Here is an 18,309-nt window from a genome sequence, read left to right as displayed (position 1 = left end):
GTCGAAGTTTGGCTTGTCTTACGCCTACCGAGTCTTTAGCAATGAGAAGAGGTAGGCAATTGCTTCTTGGGATGTAGCCGAGGCATTGGTAAATGTGATTAGTAATGCGGTATATGTGAGTAGGCTGACTGGGATTATTACATGAAGTACACAACATACCTAGGTTAGGTCACGGTGTAAATTACAGAGCCCTTTATTGTATATAGTTAAGTCATGTGAGAGTGTCTCTGCTAAAAAGTTATAAGTTTAGTAATATCAAGACTGAATAGCCTTCGGTTAAGCTGTTGGGCAAGATACTGTGTACGAAGTTCTATTGTGGTTTAAACGGCAACGTTATCAGCGCTTCCAAAAGAATGTGACTGTACAAGTCCATCTTTCTCGGGCGTTCATTTCACCTAGGTGCCACCGCCTGACTCGTGACCTTTATATTTTTAAATCTGCCCCGAAGACGTTAGTTACGTTGCGGAAAAAATAACTACCCTTTCTAAAGAATAAGCCATCACAGCTTCCCGACAAAGCGCGGTACGTTGGCGAACTACAGGACTGAGTGACCGTCTATGACCCAGACTGATTGATCATCAGTGATAGAACAGAGATCTGTTGCTACGTCGGCGATATCAACAGTGGACTTTCTATTCTTCTCTTAATCTCTCTCTCCCCTTTTCCTTCCCCCAGTGTAGGGTAGCCAACTGGGCTCAGTCCTGGTTAACCTCCCTGCCTTTCATTAAATCATTTTCTCTCTCTCTCTCTCTCCCCAGAAAAACTAAAGGTTTTCATATATCATTTTAGCCTTTTACCACAACTTACGCAGAGGAGTATTGGAAATTACGCGAAAAGACTCCGGGACGTGTTAATGTAGCCTGTCGTGTAAAAATAGAGAACAACTACAATCACAGACCACACACGTTTTGAGTTATGCCCTCAAAGTTGTGCAAGAAGACATTGTTTTCGGCTACAATTACCGAAAATAATGTTACTGTCCGTTTCTGGACAGACTCCAGTGTAATGCATACGTTCTATATCACTGAATGTTCTATGCTAATTCCATACAGGGCATTTATATTCGAAGTTTGGCCTGTCTTACGCCTACCGAGTCTTTAGCAATGAGAAGAGGTAGGCAATTGCTTCTTGGGATGTAGCCGAGGCCATGGTAGATGTGATTAGTAATGCGGTATATGTGAGTAGGCTGACTGGGATTATTACATGAAGTACACAACATACCTAGGTTAAGTCACGGTGGAAATTACAGAGCCCTTTATTGTTTATATATATAAGTCATGTGAGAGTGTCTCTCCTAAAAAGTTATGAGTTTCATAATATCAAGACTGAATAGCCTTCAGTTAAGCTGTTGGGAAAGATACTGTGTACGAAGTTCTATTGTGGTTTAAACGGCAACGTTATCAGCGCTTCCAAAAGAATGTGACTGTACAAGTCCATCTTTCTCGGGCTTTCATTTCACCTAGGTGCCAGCGCCTGACTCGTGACCTTTATATTTTTAAATCTGCCCCGAAGACGTTAGTTACGTTGCGGAAAAATATAACTACCCTTTCTAAAGAATGAGCCATCACAGCTTCCCGACAAAGCGCGATACGTTGGCGCAAGTCGTCATGTGTGATCACGATAAGAACGACAGCCCGTCGTTAAAAATGGCTTGTCACTCCCCGGTTTTCTTTTTTTGCCAAGGACGCGACTAACCCGTAGAAAGGCTATCCCGACCTTGGCCTGATGCTTGCAACCTTTCTGGTTCCGGACGAGCGCGTTCTTTGTGTATAATTCAGGCGCCTGGCATCGAAAGGCTTACACCTTTAAACAGCGAAAGGCTTTCACAGTCACTTCGGTAGCTGCACGGAAAGCGCGGGAAATCAGTCCACTTTCAGCACATGGGCTATGTACCAAGACACATATTTGCGAGAAAGGAGCTCCTATATTACCCATAGCGAGCAATGTATCGACAAATTACACCTCATTATCCAGATGTGTTTATGAGTCGCACTCATGCTGCCTGCATTCCGTGTTATGACAAAAAATATAGTTTGTGCAGTGTCAGTAGACTAAACATAAAACAGGAAATTGAAGCCTACACATCAGCTGTCATATATCATAAACTGCAAGAAAGAAAACTGAAGCTGTACTTCATAACACTCGCAATGCAAACTTTGATGCATGTGATTCATTTCAATTTCCTATCTGTTCCAGGGTAGAAATATGCTGCTCAGATGATAAACACATTTTATTTCGCAAAATTTCATAAGAATTTTGTCCTCCAACATATGTTGCTATTGGTCATGTACATTTCTCTCTATCAAATATATGGTCGAAACATGACTAAGTCGAATTGTGAATAATTTAAAAGTTAAACTGGCTTCTCCACATAGGGGAAATGCCGTAGGTATTTGAGAATGTAATAATACACAATCATTTGTGTGCATAAACTTCCCGGCTATAGGCATGTAATGTAATGTATTACACGGCTTTGTCTTATCGCAGCAATTTCATCCACTGCATTTCTATAGCAAGGTACGTCTTTTTTATTTTAGCGCGTGAGTCCAAAAACACAATGCCACTTATTTAACAATGCGATATGTTTCAAGAGCTCGTTGATCAGGTTGTCATTTGAGGAAAGAAGACGACAGACTTTCGCGCACAGACAAAATAAGCGGGAAAGAGCGACAACTGATTAGTTATTTCAGAAGGAAAAACTGAGTTTAGCTATGTAGTGTTAAACTATATAGCTTTACATAGTGCATGTATTTTATACATCGCCGGATGGGGGTCATTAGAGATCGCTGGGAGAGGCCTTCGTCCGGCCACGGACATAAAAATAGGATGATGATGAAACATTGCCGGAGTTGACCACCCCTCATCCAAGAAATACTTCTTGCAGTTTAATAATCTGCGCTCGAAGGCATTACGGAAGGGAGTGGGTTGAGCAAGCTAAACAAGCAATGCAATGAATAAAAAGTAACTTTCTAATCATGTAATTTTAGCTGGTGGTACATGAAAAAAACTTCAGTGCCCACCAGGAAGGGAGCTTTACAATTATACCATACTACCTTATTTTAGAAAGAATTAAAAAGGAACATAGTAAGTAATTAACAAATTCAGATTACACAACGTATGCGTGTTGATGTTTCATGAAACTTGCGTTTATTAGTACTCTTTAGCATATCTTGGGGGAGGCGATACCAGTTAAGGGCTCTGCGAGGCCAGAAAAAGCTTAAGCTATTTAATGTGACTAAATCTGATACGTATTTTGTACAGCTGATCAATACGATGCGATATATGCTGTGACAGGAATACAGTCATACCCGGAGTTATCAAACCAACTTATAACAAATTATTCTGTATATCGAACCGCTGTAAAATCCCCTTGAAAATTCTATGCAAATTTATTGGGCTGGTTCACGCGTATATAGAAGGCCCGTTCACCAGCATATTCGATGTATCGAACGCGGCGCCACGCAGAAGACCTCATAGTGCAAGGCTTTGCGCACTTTGAGGTATTCTGGCACCTGGAGGTGGAGAAGAGAATGTGCAGTTAGTTGAGTCCCGTCGAGTTGATCGGCTAGCCCTAATGCTACCTCGAGCGTCAACATTCCTTCTATCCGATTTTCGAGGCGTCGTCGTTTGGGTTGAGTGCCGATTCACGAGTTTATTTTCCGCAAGCGATGGCCGCTACAAGTGTGAAGAAAAGAATCAGCTTGGACTTTTCAATGAAGTTGAAAGTGATCCAGCAATTTTTTGCGGGTAAATAAAGTGTGCTTGGTTTTTTTCCCCGAGTTGCGTGCAGTAGGTTAGCGGCTCTGGGACGCACCAATCGGTAAGCTACCGTTTGCCTCAGGGCCTATTATTTTATATATCGAATTACCAATACATCGAACTTATTTGTGATCCCCTTCAGATTCGGTGTTTCCGGATTCGACTGAATCAGTTTAAGAGTTACACATTCAAGTTTAGTTTTATTTGAGGTTAGAGTAGCTATTCGATCATAAGTTGAACATACAAAACGAGTGGAGTAATTTTGCCTTCTAATGAGGTTATAAATATAATAGAATTTCACACATTGAATGTATACTGAAATTTTGTTCCTATCAGTGTTCTCTAGTAGAAACTTTAGAGAGGATGGTGTCATTACAGGTCCAGGAATCCGAGACATCAACTACTGCGGGGAAGCTGACCCTGGGGCGATTCGGTTGGTGTAAGTCTACGGGAAGCACTTTTGAAAATCGATTGCTGAGCAATGCCTCATTTTTCGCGAATCGCACTTTAGGCACTTAATCCTGACAACGATCTTACGTTATTTGTGGCGTCTCTTTTAATTTCAATTGCTGAATTTCTTTCCTGGGACGCTTTTGTAGACCTGTTTAAAATGCACGGGGGGATTTTTAAATGCTGATTGCCGCGCAGCGAGAACTCATCCGCTAATTGCACTCTGGTGGCATGTATTGTAGGTCTCCCTCCATATTTAGCCTAAGTTTGTTTGTATTCGGCTAGCTGAATATTTTTCCTGGGGCGCTTTTTTTCAGCTACTATGCGGGGAAGCAGCACTACAGGTGCAAACGATTCGTCTGTCGCTGTATTCAAGGGAAAAGAGCTCGTCGATCACGTTAAAACTCATAGACTCGAATGGGCGACTATGATGCACATTTGTGCCCAGATGTACAACCAAAGATGACACCGCCCAATTCTGCAACAAGTAGCGGACCGATTTGCTTTATGGAATGACATCCAAGCATTAAGTCCGTCTACGCGCACTGTATATCGTCAATTTTCAGCGCATGTTAAAATGTTTTATTTCGTATTTAGAAAGATAAACATTACGTTCTAGCTTAACCTATGAATACCCATCAGTAGTTCATTGAATTATTGACCAATTTTTAATTACAGAGTAAGCTAACTATTAGAACTATAGTAATTAGCGAGCACTAGTTACTGGCATACTATGTTTAGGTTTCTCTGTTTTACACACCTGCAATGTAAGGAATACCAAATAAAATATAAAACAAGTAATTCACCAATGATGCCTGCTGGAAACATGTATGATGAAGTCAGTAGTGATAATGAATCAGTTATTTTACTAGTACAGCAGTTGTTTTGATTCGTGCACGTCTCATTGGGGCCATTCGCACTTTAAAACAATGAGCACCTTGCTTAACATTAATAACTGATTACGCCAAGTCCACCTTTCACAAAGCATTGCGTCATGGATATCAAATGAAAAATAATTCAAACAGTGACGAAATTAGGATAACTAGGAGTGGCAGGAGTGAGTTACTAGTGATCACGGATGACTTTACTTAATGTGAAAGGGGTAGGCTTTGTTCATATACGTCCATCCAAAAGTCATTAAATTATTATTTATTTGTTTACCGCTGCTGACGTATTACGCGCAATTATTAGTGATCACTAGTAATACGCTCAGTTCCATGTTCTCGCATTTTATACAGTATAGCTTAATGTATATCAAATGAGAAATCAGATAAACACTGACTCAATTATAAAAACTACGAGATGGTAGAACCAAGTCACTTGCTATCACAAATCACTTTTTTTAGTGTGACAGTGGTAGCCTTGATTCGGGCACGTCGTCATTGGCATCAATAAAAAAGGGATTACATGAGTATCTTTGGTTACCATTATTAACTGATGATGCCGAGTCATTAGTGATCACTAGTTCGATGTGCTCGTATTTTTAAGCAACATAGCTGATTCGAAGAGTTGAGCAATGGTTGGCCATTTCGTTTCAGGAGTTGCCGTGAAGGCACTCCTAGTAGTAATAACAACGTCACCTAGATGTTACACGCCGTGGTTGCTCAGTGGCGATGGGGTTGGGCTGTTGAGCACGAGGTTGCGGGATCGATTTCCGGTCACGGCGGCCGCATTTCGATGGGGTCGAAATGCAAAAACACCCGTGTAGTTAGATTTAGATGCACGTGAAAGAACCCCAGGTGGTCCAAATTATCCTGGAGTCCCTAACTACGGTGTGCCTCATAATCAGATCGTGGTTTTGGCACGTAGAAGCCTATATTTTAATTAAATTTTTTAACCTAGATGTTGCTAATCGTAGTGGTTAAGGGGAAATAAACATGCACTCTTAGCGCGCGCAGAAACTACGCCGGATTCTAGCGAAGGGAGCTTCGCGCCGTGAAGCAGCAGGCCCCTTCAAGCAATGACAGTGCAGCATGCTGCCGGCCGAAGTATACGGGCGGTGGGGTGCAACTCGGATGTGGCGGGGGCTGTCGTTGAAACGCGAGGATAATTGGATGTGACGGACGTTCGAGCCGAAGATTAAAAAGATTGTTGATATTAAAGCGGTAGCTGTGCACTATCACGTAGCCAAACATGGCGGGTTTTAACGGTGGATCATGAACGCTATAACAGAGAAGGTTTACTGCAAAGATTCATATGGCGGGTACGGCGGTGGGGTTTAAAGCGATAGCCCTGTGGCGGCCCATACGCAAAAATTGTACCTTAAGTATCCTTACGTGATTTGAATGGGAAAGCATTATGACTTCTCTTAGTCATTACCAATAAAGACTTCTTAAGTATTACAACCTGTTTGCGATCCTTCCTTCTCTTTCTTTTCTCTGCATTCATTAATCACCAGACCACAACCATTCAGAAGTCATCGCCAAGTAGCTACGAGTTAATATGGTGATCCGCTTCAATCCACCTTAACCAAATTTAATCCATTGTAATTTAGTTTACTTCACCTTAATTCACTTGACTCCACCTTAAGTCACCCTACTCTAACTTGTAACTTTAATTCACTTCACTGTAATTCACCTAAATTCACAATACCTACCCATAATTACTACTAATTAACGTTGTCTTGTCTTTTCCTATCTTCTCTATTACTACTGATTTCATTCAAGACGCTGATGACGTCACATTGTCTTTTGATACCATTCGTTGTGGACGACGCCGGATTTTCGGCCACATGGCTCATGTAATGCTTTCGCATTAATGATTACTGTAGACGACAACGGTCCGTCTGCACGGCACAGATTAAACAGCTTTACCACTTTCATTGCGATTTGCGCAGCCCCGGTGCGCGGCGTCCCGTCATGCTCAGAGTTGCTGCAGGTAGTTCTTGCGCGGCGACGAGAGCGAGCGAGTATACTGCTCGAGTTCACGCGATTTGAGTGAGACCGCTGCTCCGGCCTAAGCGGCCAGAAGTGCTTCCTGACGCCGTGGTGGGAACGCGCCTTTTCCGATACGAATGGCACAAGAGCTGCTAAAAGTGGTATACCGACGTTTTTTCCGCCATGTCCTCTGCTCTGTGCTCAGTAGAGGCTCCATAGGCTCCATAGGCTCCATGGCAGGCCCTTTAAAGTTGTGAGCGACCACCACGCCTTGTGTTGGCTAGCTAACTTGAAGGATCCTTCAGGTCGCCTCGCACGCTGGAGCCTGAGACTTCAAGCATTCGCCATCACCGTCGTTTACAAGTCCGGGCGAAAGCACTCTGACGCCGATTGTTTGTCTCGCGCCCCCGTCGAACCGCCGCCACAAGACGACCAGGATGACGACACTTTCTTGGGACCCATCAGTGCCGACGAATTCGCCGAACAACAACGAGCCGACCCGGAACTAAGGAGCCTTGTAGACTACCTGGAAGGCAAAACCGTCATTGTGCCGAAGGTGTTCAGGCGAGGATTGGCGTCGTTTTTCTTGCAAAACGACATTCTCCTAAAGAAGAACTTTTCGCCTCTCCGAGCCAACTACCTCCTCGTGGTACCCTCAGCGTTGCGTCCAGAGGTTCTGCAAGCTCTCCATGACGACCCAATGGCTGGACATCTCGGTTTTTCCCGCACGCTCGCGAGGATACAAGAAAAATACTACTGGCCTCGCCTCTCTGCCGACGTCGCCCATTACGTAAGAACATGCCGAGACTGTCAGCGACGCAAAACACCGCCGACAAGGCCAGCTGGACTTCTACAGCCGATCGAACCACCTCGCCGACCATTCCAGCAGATCGGGATGGACTTACTTGGGCCTTTTCCGACGTCGACGTCCGGGAATAAATGGATCGTCGTAGCTACGGACTACCTCACCCGCTACGCCGAAACAAAAGCCTTGCCCAAAGGCAGTGCCGCCGAGGTAGCCCGATTCTTCGTTGAGAACATTCTCCTGCGTCACGGTGCTCCAGAAGTTCTCGTCACCGACAGAGGCACGGCCTTTACGGCAGAACTAACTCAAGCCATCCTGCGATACAGCCAGACAAGCCATCGCCGGACCACCGCCTACCACCCGCAGACGAATGGCCTCACCGAGCGCCTAAATAAGACCATCGCCGACATGCTGGCAATGTACGTCGACGTCGAACACAAGACGTGGGATGCCATCCTTCCGTACGTGACCTTCGCATACAACACGGCCGTGCAAGAAACGACGCACATGGCGCCGTTCAATCTGGTCTACGGAAGGAACCCGGCAACGACGCTTGACGCCATGCTACCGGACGTCACCGATGAGGAAAATCTAGACGTTGCCACCTATTTGCAGCGTGCCGAAGAAGGTCGGCAGCTCGCCCGCCTGCGCATCAAGAACCAGCAGAGGACCGACAGCCGACACTACAATCTTCGACGACGCTACGTCGAGTACCAGCCCGGAGACCGTGTTTGGGTCTGGACTCCGATACGCCGACGAGGACTTAGCGAAAAACTCTTACGTCGCTATTTCGGACCATATAAGATCATCCGACGTATTGGCGCACTGGACTATGAGGTCGTGCCAGACGGCATTTCGCAATCACAGCGGCGCCGCGCACGACCCGAAGTCGTCCATGTGGTGCGTCTTAAGCCTTTCTACGCCCGCTGACGAACTTAGGTACTTTGTTACTTTATTTTTTTTTCTTTATTACACGTAGTTTTGTTTTCGCTTTCACATTTGTTTGTAGCATCGGGACGATGCTTTTTAAGGGGAGGGTATTGACACGTATAGATGTTTATCTTTCACCGGTGGCCGCTTTCCACCGGCTAACAAATGTTAAACGTTATCGCTCGGCGCAGGACACGCCTGTATCGGAAGTTTCTAGAACGTTATCGATGCTTCTTTTCGTTGCCTGTTTTCACCGACGCTTTTGTTATCTGATTGTGTGACCGACGCGAATTGTCTAGAACTTTCTGGAAGAAACGCGGGCATCAGGGATTAATCTGGAACCTTCGATAACTCAGGTATAAAAGCCGACGCGTCTCGCCGCTGATCAGATTTTCGACGATCGCCGACTGTGTTCGCCGCTATCGTTGTGCTTTGAGTGTAGCTTGCTTTTGTGGGCACAGGTTCGCCCAATAAACAACCAGTTTCGTCATACACCGTTTTGCGACTGTTTTATTTACCGTCACTACTACGTGACAATATTTATACATGTATTTAAACATCCTGTTGCGAGGCTTTGTGTATACAAATAGTGCATTTTGTTTCCAGTGACACTTGTGTGTCCTTTATCGATAAACTTGTATCTTCGCACTTGTACATTCCATTCCATTTTCGTATTTCTAATGTACTATCGGCCAGAAAGGTAAACGGACCACGGCTCCGGCGGCCGGAGCGGTTGCCTCGCCACAACGGGGCGCCTGTTTCACTCCGCGCGCTTGGGTCGAGAGTGCCGTGGGTGACGTTAAGCTTCTCCGCCACTCTCGCGCTGCGTGTTGTCACGCTTGATAACGTGCCTAGTGCTCTTCCGGTTGCGCTGCTGCTGGCGGTCGCGATCAAAGGGATTGTGCATAGCCGGTATTCAACACATGGCGTTGTCACGCGCAGTAGCCGACGGTCGCAGGGAATCAAACCCCGGCGCTGTGAAAGAACAAAGACCTGCTCTGTTTTTTTTGCCTATATTGACCAAACCTTTCGTACTAGTGTCTGTCGCCTACGTCTCTTGATGCTCGAGTTTAGGCAACATTACGCAAGGCGCCGCAGCGGCGGCTGATGCGCGCTCGTTCACGCTTGCGGGATAAAGGCACATTCGCGTTAGCGGCGCGGCGACTTGCCGTGCACCGTTTGAGGTTCTCAGGCTGACGTGCGCTGGCGGTTGTGCTCGTGCCCGTCAAGGTTTCCTTGCCGTGCAGAGAATGGATGCAAGATCTATTTTTGCGACGTTCTCCGGCTGCCCCAAACCGACGTGACCAATCAGCGACGCAGGAATGGTGGCCGTAACTAGGTCAGCTTGCCCCCTGCTTGCCTCCCGCGGCGACGGCGCCATCCCCTTTTCGCTCCGTCGCTTTCTCCGTGCGCGCTCGCTACATCGTTAGGGAGATACCAATAGGGAGATTACTGGAAACTGTACGCGATTACAGGTTTCTCTACGACAAGGCGAAGCCAAAATACAAGGACACGGAATTTAAAACCCGCAGATGGGGACGTGCTGACGACGAGATATGCGTTCAAAATCTTGCCGTCCCACCTTCGTGCAGCGAGGTTAGATATAGTGTCACGTGTTTTGCGCACCGGCGATGGTTGCCGTGCACATGAAGACCTCCCTGCGGCCTTCGGCTACTGCGCGACAGCTCCACGTGTTCAATACCGGCTATGCACGGTCCCTTTTCTCGCGACCGCCAGCAGCAGAGCAACCGGACGACGCACTAGACATTTTATCAAGCGTGGCAAGACACAGGGCGAGAGTGAGGGAGAAACTTAACGTCACCCACGGCATTCTCGACCCAAGCGCGCGTAGCGAAACAGCAGCGCCCCGTTGTGGCCAGGCAGCCGCTCCGGCCACCGGAGCCGCGGTCCGTTTACTTTTCTGGCCGATAGTACATCTTGCAGAACTTGTGCTTCTTACATGTACTCACTGTTGCGACTATATTATCGATGTAATTTCAGATTCCTCACGCGGAATAGATCAACAACCGTGAGTGACTTAAGGCTCTTGAGTAAAAACCGGTAACAACTGCTCATGCGCAATCTATTGCAACGATGGACAGCGTCATTGAGGTTTTCCCTGGCCGTTGCCCGCAGGGGCGTCTGCGCAAGCAGGCGTTAGGTGAGTTGCGCCACCACGTACCCGAGCGCACGAGGGTTGCACCCTCCCACGTTTAACCGTGCGTGGCTTAGCCGTGTCCGGGGAAAAGGGTATCCTGGCGGTTGAGCCGATGCTGAGTGCTTGGACCTTTATGGCCCCTCGGCGCAGGCAACACACCCCTTTGGCCTCGGCTTCACGTAGACGGCACTCCCGGACTGACCCATCCGGGAGAAATCGGTAGTTGCCTTTTCCTATCCTCCTCTCCAACCTTCGTCTTTCTCTCTTACTTTTAATGTTTCCTGTCTTCTCCTCTCTTCTATATTCCTTCCGATCTTCTTGGCAGCGAGGGTTAACCCTGTGTGAGTAGCCCTGCCTAGGTTATTTCATATTCGGTTATAGTGGTGACGTACAGCTGGCGTCTGCAGGGCCTATGTTTACAGGCACTGCAGCGTCCCCTAGTAGGACACCATGGTGGGTGGCTGGCGTTTCTGCCGAAACATCAATATTTGCATGGCTAGTTCTTTTCCCGCGCTTTCTGATCGCCCCCAAAAGAGGGGGCGCACGGACAAAGTTTTTAAATTTTTTGGCCGACAAGTTGAGAACTTTCCACGCTACCCCGGCGGCTGCAGCTCGCGCTGCTCCGCCAACTCACAAGAAGGGGCCATCGACCTCCGGGCTGGTGGCCTCAAGGGCCTCGTCCCTCGAAACGAGGCCTTCCCGTCAAACCAACCGCTCGCAAGAGCGCGAGTCCAGCGCCTCGCAAGAGGCGATGGACACAACAACCTGCTAGACAGCGCCGCAAGCGCCAAAGGAGCCGCGAGAAACTCGCGATCGCTCCAATAAAGAAAAAGCCCGCATCACAGGGCCTGACAAGGGCTCTGTAAGTTAAATTACTCTCTTTTAAACACACAGCACAAAAAAACACTTCCAACATGAATACACAAATAATACAATGGAACGTCAGAGGACTCCTACACAACCTCGATGACGTCAAAGAAATCCTACACAGGTTTAATCCTAAGGTGCTGTGTGTTCAAGAGACACACCTTAAATCTACACAATCAAACTTTCTCCGGCAATACGCCATTTTTCGTAAAGACCGCGATGACACAGTCGTGTCTTCCGGTGGTGTGGCTATTGTAGTCGATACAGGTATTGCCTGCCGGGAATTGAAACTTCGTACGCCCCTAGAGGCAGTTGCTGTCCGAGGGGTGTTGTTTGACAAGCTGATCACTATCAGCTCTATATACATCCCTCCCAATTATCAAATACATAAAACTGAATTTCAAAACTACATAAATGAACTTCCGGAGTCATACATAGTTCTCGGGGATTTCAACGCACATAACACCTTGTGGGGAGACTCGCGTTGTGATGGAAGAGGTCGCCTAATTGAAAACTTTCTTTTTTCTTCAGGAGCATGTTTACTTAATTAGAAAGAGCCAACGTACTACAGCGTGGCGCATAATTCATACTCCTTCATAGATTTGAGTATCGTGTCGAGTACACTAATTCCGTACCTGCAGTGGTCCGTTCTGAAGAACCCCTTTGGGAGCGACCACTTTCCAATTATGCTGAGCTTAACAAAACAAGATGGATGCTCGCCACATGTTCCCCGATGGAAGGTTGGCTCTGCTAACTGGCAACTTTTTAAAGAAATAACATATTTATACCGGGTTGACATTGCCTCTCTTAACATAGACGATGCTGTGGCGTATATAACAGGTTTTATCACTGACGCTGCAGAAAGGTGCATACAACAAACTAATGGACTAGCTAATAAGCGTCGCCTGCCTTGGTGGAACGAGGAATGCCAAAAAGCACGTAAAAAGCAACACAAGTCCTGGGGATTGTTTCGCAACTGCCCAACAGCCGAAAACTTGATTAATTTTAAACAAGCAAAATCGCAGGGCAGGAGAACGCGCAGACGTGATAAAAGAGAGAGCTGGGAAAAGTACATCTCCAGCATAAATTCGTATACCGATGAAACGAAAGTCTGGAATAGGGTAAATAAATTAATAGGTCGGGAGTCTCATCCCCTACCCTTAGTAAATAGCCAAGGTGATAGCCCGGAAGACCAGGCGGATAGTCTAGGCAAACACTTTGAATATGTATCGAGTGAATCGCACTATACACAATCTTTCCTGAAGTTCAAAGAACGCGAAGAGCGGCAGCCCCTTAATCGCAAAGGTTCATCAAACGAGGCTTACAACCGACCATTCAGCTTAGCCGAACTTAAAGCATCTCTCGCTTGTTGCAACAACTCGGCGCCAGGTGGCGACCGTATCATCTACGAAATGATTAGGTACTTGCACCCCGAAATACTGACAACACTCCTCTCTCTCTTTAATGCCATGTGGGCGGCTGGATATATTCCTTCCTTGTGGAAAGAAGCCATAGTCATCCCGATTCTTAAACAAGGCAAGGACTCTTCTTTAGCTAGCAGCTACAGGCCAATAGCGCTAACAAGCTGCCTGTGGAAGTTGTATGAAAAAATGATAAACCGGCGCTTAATCTGTTTCCTAGAAAATGACAAAATACTAGACCCCTTCCAGTGTGGCTTCCCAGAAGGTAGGTCAACAATAGACCACCTTGTTCGCATTGAGGCAAACATCAGAGATGCGTTTATACATAAACAGTTTTTACTTTCGGTCTTTCTAGATCTACAGAAAGCGTACGACACGACATGACGCTTCGGGATTCTGCGAGATCTTTCCGTGATGGGGGTCCGTGGAAATATGTTAAACACAGTCGAAAGCTACTTGTCTAACCGGACGTTTCGCGTAAGAGTGCGCAATGTTTTATCTAGAACATTCACCCAGGAGGCTGGCGTGCCACAAGGGGGTGTGCTTAGTTGCACACTCTTTATTGTAAAGATGAACTCCCTGTATACAGTTATTCCACGCAGCATGTTTTATTCTGTGTATGTCGATGATGTACAGATAGGTTTCAAATCATGCAACATTGCAATCTGCGAACGACAGATACAGCTTGGATTAAACAAACTGTCTTAATGGGCTGATGTAAATGGATTTAAGATAAATGCAAAGAAAAGTACGTGCATACTTTTCTCAAACAAAAGAGGCATGGCACCAGTGCCAAATCTCACGATTAATCAAGAGGAACTATCCGTGAGCAGTGAACATAAATTCCTGGGAATAACTCTAGACTCGAAGCTTACCTTTATCCCCCATCTTAAATATTTGAAAGCAAGGTGTCTGAAAACAATGAACTTTTTAAAAAGTTTGTCGCGCGCAACATGGGGTAGTGACCGAAAATGCCTCCTGAAATTGTACAACAGGCTTGTCCGCTCAGGCCTTGATTACGGAGCTATAATTTATAATTCCGCAACGCCAAGTGCACTAAAAATTCTAGACCCCGTTGACCATCTCGGCATCCACCTCGCGACCGGTGCTTTCCGAACAAGTCCAATCCAGAGCCTCTACGTAGAGTCGAATCAGTGGTCACTTCATCTGCAGCGTTCATATAGTAGTTTTATATATTTTCTTAGAGTACACGTGAACATTGAACATCCCTCTTATTGAACCATAAACGACATGACCACTGCCACACTCTTCCAAAATCGACCGGCATTCAGAAAACCGTTCTCTTTGCGTGTGAGGAATCTTAGTGAGGAAATGGGTGTTCCGTTGCTTGAACACTGTCTTATGGCTCCAGCGAAACTGTTACCGCCGTGGCAGTGGCAGCTCATAGAGTGTGACACATCATTCGTAGAGGTCACTAAGCACGCACCAGAGGCACATATCAAAATGCATTTCCTTGAACTCCAGTCCAAGTACACATGCACAGAGTTTTATACAGACGCTTCTAAGTCACGTGACGGGGTGTCGTATGCAGCCGTCGGCCCATCCTTCTCGGAATCCGGTGTACTCCACCCGGAAGCAAGTATCTTTACGGCTGGGGCCTATGCACTATTGTCAGCTGTGAGGCATATAAGGAAATGTAAACTTCCGAAATCAATCATATTTACAGACTCTCTAAGTGTAGTAAACGCTTTAAAGTCACCCTGTAAACAGAAAAATCCTATACTTATTGAACTCTATTCCGTACTGTGTAGAGCGTATGTATCTAGCCAGCATATCATTTTATGCTGGGTGCGTGGCCATAGAAGCATTGAGGGTAATGTGCTAGCTGACCGAATGGCTACGTCAATAACACCGCACGCTACTAATCCTACAGCTGCTGTTTCTGCAACAGATTTGAAACATTTCTTGCGTAAGAAATTGCGAAGCCATTGGCAACGTCTGTGGGATGCAGAAACAAATAATAAGCTTCACTTGATTAAGCCACAGTTAGGTTTCTGGCCCCCCGTAACGAAAACACGACGAACTGATGTCCTATTCTGTCGTCTCAGAATAGGTCATACATTTGGCACCCATAGTTTTTTGTTGACCGGGGATGAAACACCAACCTATGGTAGATGTGGTGAGAGGCTAACCGTCCTCCACGTTCTGCTGGAGTGTCGGGATGCCGAAGCAGATAGAAAAAAAAACATTTCCCTTTAGCTTACCACTATCATGTCCCTCTGCATCCCAGTATGTTTCTTGGTGAGGAACAGCTGTTTAGCACCAAAGCAGTCCTCGCTTTCTTAAACGACGTGGTACTGCATGTTATAAGCCCAATAAATTCATAGCGCATCCTCCCTCCAGAGGATGCTGCTGTGATAGTAGTTCTGCCTCCAGGCCCAGGCCCTTGTGGCTCCTGGCCCTTGTGGTTGCCTCATGCCACATGCCTCAACCACATGCCTCCAGGCCCTTGTGGTTCAAGGGCTCTGTTTAGGCAGTAGTGCTTCTTTCCAATTACTACATCTTAAATATTTTAAATATCGTGTCATTCTTTCTCAATGCATTCTCCATTTCATAGTACACCTCATTAGTCATTGCCATGATTTTAGTGCATGTATATTTTACGCATTCTACAGCGATTATTTTTTGGCCCCTGTACAGCCACACTTCATATATTTCTCAGAATTCATCGCTCCACTGCACACTCACAAACACTGGCATGGCGCTCTTTGGCCATATCTGGCCCTTGCGCCATAAAACACCACACATAATCATCATCATCATCCCTGGCCGTTGCATATGTAAAGTAACGAGCAAAAGTTTGTGGACCGAAGGTATGGTATGATGGTATGATAAAACTTTATTACGGTCCCTCGGAACGCGTGTCAGCACGTAGCGAGCCGCCGCCACGTCTGTACAGAAAGGCCTAGCCTCTCTGCTGCCACGATTTTATTTTTTTTCTTCGCAGCCTGGGCATTCCGGCTGAAATCAAGAGCGCAAGCCTACGTGCGCGTGTTGGACCAATACAACGTATTAAGCCAATTCGGGGCTGCACAACTGCGCTTGAATATATTTAACTTTTTTGCTGATGCCATGGTCTCCAAACTTCTGCTCGCGACTGTACAAAAAAGTAAACAAGGTTCTTGAATGACAAAGATTTATCAAAATATTTGTGCTCAACTTGTTCTTTTCATGGCCTTTACGTTTTTCACACCAGCTGTGTGCACTGCCTTGCTGGTTTGGAACTGATATAGTTCTAAAGTTCGTGTGATATTTTCTTTACTTATTAAATAGACAAAAAACGCGGAAGCATTGATATCAGTTATTTCTGACAAAATTTTTGAAACATACGAATATATTCTTGTATGAAAAAATACATATTTTGCTTGACAGTGGGTAGCCTTTAGTATTTAGTTTGCAGCATCTAATATACAATGACATTGGCAATGTAAATGCAGTTATTATTCATGTATTTGATCCCTCAGAAAATTCTATGCGGAGGAGGCCGCACTGCAACGTGAGCCCCCCTGTTCGAACAAGATTTCTGGCTATGCCACTGTGCAGTCAAGCAGGTCTTTGAACACTGACCAGTTTCAGATGATTTTCTGCATTTACTCCCGTCGCTTACCAAGAGCTCAGAAAAGGTGTTCGGCGGAAATGTACCAAATTTTCTTTACAAAGACACTAATTTACTTTTCTTCACATGAACCTCCCTGAGAAAACTGACGTCAATCCGAGCATTTGTTGACGTGATTTTACTCTTTGCGGCGTCGGCCATTTTCGTTATGGCACGGTTTCGCCAAGGTCACCGCCAATGGCACCGAAAATATGGCCTCCTAAGGCTTTCGCCTTCAAAAAACGGAAATTCTGTGGCAGTGAACATAACTCGACCAGGCACCTGCACGCAAATGCGCAAATGGACTCGCAAACTGCCAACTGAGATTAAGGGCGCCAACCATGCGACTGCATATCCTGATACATGCGCCCATCGCCACCATTTAGCAAGCTTACATTGTTATTTTAAAATCAGCTTTCGAGAAATGAAGCGACAAAAGGGCATTTTTGCTTTTTTGATTCGATCGGACAAAAAGTCGGACGAGGAAAAGATGGACGGAAGGGGGGGGGGGGGGTGTGGAGGCCACTCTTTCAAGGTTCTGCACCCGCTTTCTCGAAGCGGGGCTGAGCCTCTAAACACCTATCAATAGCAGCGAAACTGCTGATTCACAGTAGACTATAGCTGGCCGCTCGTCTTATACGCGCGGCGGTTATCAGATCAGCCATTCCTGATTGGCGCTCGTCCATGCTCGACGGTGAAAGCTGTTGGCGTGGTTCTTTTTTTTCTTTTTTCTTTTATTGTTAAAACGTGTATTCTGTTATCGTCCAGTACACTTCGTGCGTCATCGCCCGAATTTCGAATCTTAAAGGTCCGTACGCCACGTGGTGTAAAAGCTGTGAACTAAATGCGATGTACGGAATTGCTGGGGTTGTGTTTCGCCCATGTGAATTTAGGTGCTGATACATTTCTTTTGAATATCTATCAACGTTTACTGAACAAGAACGGTGTGAGCAGGATTGACAATTCTTTTATACTATATTATGATGAATGCTATAAACTGCTGCCAAACCAATCATTATCACGCGGTATATACACTACAGAAACAGCTCTGACTAAGGTATAGTGCCTGTAATTGCCTAACTTCTTTTATTACCCGCCTTTGTATAGTGCCCGGCGTAGAAATTGTGTACGTGCCTGTTTTTGACTTTCACCAAAATACCACGACTTTGATTATATCAAGCCGTGGGTACTGCCTGATCCTGCTAGTCATTATGAGGAACCGGGCTTGTTCTTACTGTCCTAAGTCAAACATCATTTCCCGCAAGCGCACACGGCAGTATTTTTTTCATGTAATAAATACATATTTTTGCTAGTGCTTCCTGACATAACTTCTTCAATTTCACATGTAAAATTTTGCAGGAAGGCCGCATTGTATCTACACTATTAGAAACTAGACATTTTATGCTGTATAAGTTTTCTTGTACTTC

The sequence above is a fragment of the Dermacentor silvarum genome, chromosome 7, assembly GCF_013339745.2.
Source record: "Dermacentor silvarum isolate Dsil-2018 chromosome 7, BIME_Dsil_1.4, whole genome shotgun sequence".
NCBI classification, from domain to species: Eukaryota; Metazoa; Arthropoda; class Arachnida; order Ixodida; family Ixodidae; genus Dermacentor; species Dermacentor silvarum.
This window is presented reverse-complemented; position numbering follows the sequence as displayed.